Consider the following 5,000-nt stretch of genomic DNA (forward strand, 5'->3'; position numbering starts at 1 on the left):
CCCGCAAGCCAGCCGAGGGTCCGGGCGCTGGGGACAGGGTGTCCACCGGGGCCCGGGGAGTCTCTCCCCGGCCTGGCTGGAGGTCCGGAAGCTGGGCCCGGTGCTGGAGCTCCGTCCCGGGGTACGGGAGCCCCCTGTCCCGCAAGCCAGTCCAGGGTCCGGGCGCTGGGGACGGGGGTCCACCAGGGCCCGGGGAGGCTCTCCCCGGGCCTTGCTAGGCTCCGTGTGCCCGGAGGAGGCTCCCCGGCCTGGCTGCTTTCAGAAGCAAGGACCGGGCCCGTGAGCCGGGGTGGCTTTCTTTTTTATTCTACGCTGGCGGAACGGAATTTTCCGCCCACCCCTATACGACCGTGTGGTGCGGGAGCACTCGTCCTGCGGCCTGGTGAGGGTCCTGGTGCCCGTGACGGGGTCCATCGGGCCAAGGGAGGCTCCCCAGACGTAGCTGGGATCAGAAGCAGGGACCGGGCCAGGTGGGTGAGTGGCTGGCTAAGTCTTTTCCTTGCGGAAGTAGGAGTTTGGTTAGGGCTGGGCGGAATTTGCGGAATGCCTCTTCGCGGAATTTTGAAAAAAAAATTGTTGAAAACGAGCGCACAACCTGAGGGACCGTGTGCCCGGGACTGGGGTCCCTCGTGCTTGGTCAGGCTGCCCTATCTCCCCGGCCTGGCTGCGTTGAGAAGCAGGGACCGGCCCCGGGCCTCCTGATGTTTGGTCAGGGCCTGCCAAGTGTCCATCTGCCCGGGACAAGAGACCCTGGTGCAGAGCCCCGGAGCCCTGCAAGGGCAGGCAGGAGCCCTACCGCTATGGCTCGGTGTGGGCAGCTGGGAGTCCTTTCGGTCCCGGCCATCTGGTCGCACCTCTCCCCTCGGCCATCTGGTCGCGCGCAATGCTTTCCAATAGGGCGACCAGATGGCCGGGCCAGCCTGGAAGTCCCGATGAGGGTCCATCCGCCTCGCGGATCCCAGCCAGGGCTCCAGGAGGCCGGGCGCGTCCGCGCCTAGGGTCCCCTCCGTCACTCGGAGCGCGAGGGTTACAAGAAAGGTGGGTAGCCTTCCTCCGGATTATTAGGGGCAGGGTATGCCGGGACACCCCTCCTGGGGTTTGCGGTTCTCAAGCGGGGACCAGATGGGCCAAGCCCGGACGTCACTTCCCCGGGGCGTCGGGTGCTTCCTCCTCCAGCGCGAGGCAAAGTGCCCAGGACGGGCTCCATGGGTCCCCCGGGCGTCCCCCGAGGCCTGCAGCCCCAAAGCCCTGCAGCCCTGGAGCCCTTCAGCCCGGAGCCCTGGAGCCCTGCAGGCCCGGAGCCCTGCAGGCCCGGAGCCCTGCAGGCCCGGAGCCCTGCAGCCCCGGAGCCCTGCAGGCCCGGAGCCCTGCAGCCCCGGAGCCCTGCAGCCACTGAGGCCTGCAGCCCCAAAGCCCTGCAGCCCTGGAGCCCTTCAGCCCGGAGCCCTGGAGCCCTGCAGGCCCGGAGCCCTGCAGGCCCGGAGCCCTGCAGGCCCGGAGCCCTGCAGGCCCGGAGCCCTGCAGCCCCGGAGCCCTGCAGGCCCAGAGCCCTGCAGCCCTGCAGCCCCGGAGCCCTGCGTGGGCAGGCAGGAACCCTAGCACGAAGGCTCGGGGTTGGACAGATGGGAGTCCTGTCAGTCCCGTCCATCTGGTTGCACCTCTCCCCTCGGCCATCTGGTCGTGCGCAATGCTTTCCAATAGGGCGACCAGATGGCCGGGCCAGCCTGGAAGTCCCGATGAGGGTCCATCCGCCTCGCGGATCCCAGCCAGGGCTCCAGGAGGCCGGGCACATCCGCGCCTAGGGTCCCCTCCGTCACTCGGAGCGCGAGGGTTACAAGAAAGGTGGGTAGCCTTCCTCCGGATTAGTATGGGCAGGGTATGCCGGAAGACCCCTCCGGGGCTGGCGGTTCTTTGCCGGGGACCAGATGGGCTACGCCCGGGCAACATCCTCCCAGGCTTCACTCCTCCGGCCCGCGGCGTGGCAAAGTGCCCAGGGTCGGGCTCCACGGGTCCCGGGCAGTCCTACCCCCGGGGCGCCCGGTCCCGAGAGCTCCATCGGTGTTCCCTGTGCCCGAGTCCCAGCCGCTGTCCCCCAGCCCCCGGGAAGCAGAGAGCCCACCGAGCCCATGGTTAAGGCGGGAGCCCTACCGCTATGTAGCCTTCCTCCGGATTACTAGGGACAGGGTACTCTGGGACCCCTCGCGGTCCTCAGCTGGCAGCAGGACGGGCCCGGATGCTGCCCCGGTCCTGTCCCGGGGACTGCCGCGTGGCAGGGTGCCCTGGACAAGGGGTCCGGATGGTCTGGGGAGGCTTCCCCTGTGCCTGCGGGCCTGGGAGCCCCGGCTGGCTCCAGGGGCCCAGCCGGGCCCCAGGCCCCATACCCCGGCCTGCGGCACTGCCAAATGCCTGGGACGGGGTTCCGTTGTGTCCGGGGAGCCTCCCCAGGCATGTCTGGGTTCATTGGCCCCTGGGGGCCCCGGGGAGGGTGGCCTCCCCGCCCCGGGCTCCGTCCCGGGTCCTGCCACATGGCAGGGTGCCTGGGGCGGGCTCCGGAGGGCCCGGGGAGGCTTCCCCTGCGCCTGCGGGCCTGGGAGCCCTGGCTGGGTCCAGGGGCCCGGCCGGGCCCCGGGTCGGGTTCTCCGGCCCTGGGCCCCGTCCCCCGGCCTGCGGCACTGCCAAAGGCCTGGGACGGGGTTCCGTTGTGTCTGGGGAGCCTCCCCAGGCCTGTCTGGGTTCATTGGCCCCTGGGGGCCCGGGGAGGGCGGCCTCCCCACCCCGGGCTCCGTCTGGGGTCCTGCCACACGGCAGGGTGCCCGGGGCGGGCTCCGGAGGGCCCGGGGAGTCTTCCCCTGCGTCTGCGGGCCCGGGAGCCCCGGCTGGGTCCAGGGGCCTGGCCGGGCCCCGGGTCGGGGTCTCCGGCCCTGGGCCCCGTCCCCCGGCCTGCGGCACTGCCAAAGGCCTGGGACGGGGTTCCGTTGTGTCCGGGGAGCCTCCCCAGGCCTGTCTGGGTTCATTGGCCCCTGGGGGCCACGGGGAGGGCGGCCTCCCCGCCCCGGGCTCCGTCCCGGGTCCTGCCACTCGGCAGGGTGCCCGGGACGGGGTCCGGAGGGCCCGGGGAGGCTTCCCCTGCGCCTGCTGTCCCGGGAGCCCCGGCTGGGTCCAGGGGCTTGGCCAGGCCCCGGGTCGGGGTCTCCGGCCCCGGACCCCGTCCCCCGGCCTGCGGCACTGCCAAAGGCCCAGGACGGGGTTCCGTTGTGTTTGGGGAGCCTCCCCAGGCCTGTCTGGGCTCATTGGCCCCTGGGGGCCCCGGGGAGGGCGGCCTCCCCGCCCCGGGCTCCGTCCCGGGTCCTACCGCGTGGCAGGGTGCCCGGGACGGGGTCCGGAGGGCCCGGGGAGGCTTCCCCTGCGCCTGCGGTCCCGGGAGCCCCGGCTGGGTCCAGGGGCCCGGCCGGGCCCCGGGTCGGGGTCTCCGGCCCCGGACCCCGTCCCCCGGCCTGCGGCACTGCCAAAGGCCCGGGACGGTGTTCCGTTGTGTCCGGGGATCCTCCCCAGGCCTGTCTGGGTTCATTGGCCCCTGGGGGCCCGGGGGAGGGTGGCCTCCCCGCCCCGGGCTCCGTCCGGGGTCCTGCCGCGTGGCAGGGTGCCCAGGACAGGGTCCGGAGGGCCCGGGGAGGCTTCCCCTGCGCCTGCAGTCCCGGGGGCCCCAGCTGGGTCCAGGGGCCCGGCCGGGCCCCGGGTCGGGGTCTCCGGCCCCGGACCCCGTCCCCCGGCCTGCGGCACTGCCAAAGGCCCGGGACGGGGTTCCGTTGTGTCCGGGGAGCCTCCCCAGGCCTGTCTGGGTTCATTGGCCCCTGGGGGCCCGGGGGAGGGTGGCCTCCCCGCCCCGGGCTCCGTCCGTGGTCCTGCCGCGTGGCAGGGTGCCCGGGACGGGGTCCGGAGGGCCCGGGGAGGCTTCAACTGCGCCTGCGGTCCTGGGGGCCCCGGCTGGGTCCAGGGGCCCGGCCGGGCCCCGGGTCGGGGTTTCCGGCCCCGGACCCCGTCCCCCGGCCTGCGGCACTGCCAAAGGCCTGGGACGGGGTTCCGTTGTGTCCGGGGAGCCTCCCCAGGCCTGTCTGGGTTCATTGGCCCCTGGGGGCCCGGGGGAGGGTGGCCTCCCCGCCACGGGCTCCGTCCGGGGTCCTGCCGCGTGGCAGGGTGCCCGGGGCGGGGTCCAGAGGTCCCGGGGAGGCTTCCCCTGCGCCTGCGGGCCTAGGAGCTCTGGCTGGTTCCAGGGGCCCAGCCAGGCCCCGGGTCGGGGTCTCCGGCCCCGGACCCCGTCTCCCGGCCTGCGGCACTGCCAAAGTCCCGGGGCGGGGTTCCGTTGTGTCCGGGGAGCCTCCCCAGGCTCGTCTGGGTTCATTGGCCCCTGAGGGCCCCCAGGGCGGCCTCCCCGCCCCTGGCTCCGTCCGGGGTCCTGCCACGCGGCATGGTGCCCGGAGAGCCCGGGGAGGCTTCCCCTTCCCTTTCCCCTCGGCCATCTGGTCGCGCCTGTCCCCTCGGCCATCTGGTCGCGCAAGCCCCTTCGGCCATCTGGTCGCGCACGTCCCTTCAGACAGAGGGGACCCTAGGCGCGAATGTACCCGACCTCTTGGAGCCCTCACTGGGATCCGGGAGGCAAATGGACCCCCTTCGAGACTTCCAGGCAAGCTCGGCCATCTGGTCGCCCCATAGGAAAGCATTGTGCGCGACCAGATGGCCGAGCTTGCCTGGAAGTCTCGATGAGGGTCCATTTGCCTCCCGGATACCAGCGAGGGCTCCAGGAGGTCGGGTACATTCGCGCCTAGGGTCCCCTCTGTCACCTTGTGCGCACGGATTACAAGAAAGGGGGGTAATTTTCCTCCGGATTACTAGGGAGAGGGTCAGTTGGACCAAAGTGATGTTTGGCGATTCTGAATCAGGGGAAGGCAGACCCGGGGCCCGCCCGCCGGGGCCCCCAGGGGCCCGGGTACGTTCCTGCCTCT

The sequence above is a fragment of the Triturus cristatus genome, chromosome 1_1 (assembly GCF_964204655.1).
Source record: "Triturus cristatus chromosome 1_1, aTriCri1.1, whole genome shotgun sequence".
NCBI lineage: Eukaryota > Metazoa > Chordata > Amphibia > Caudata > Salamandridae > Triturus > Triturus cristatus.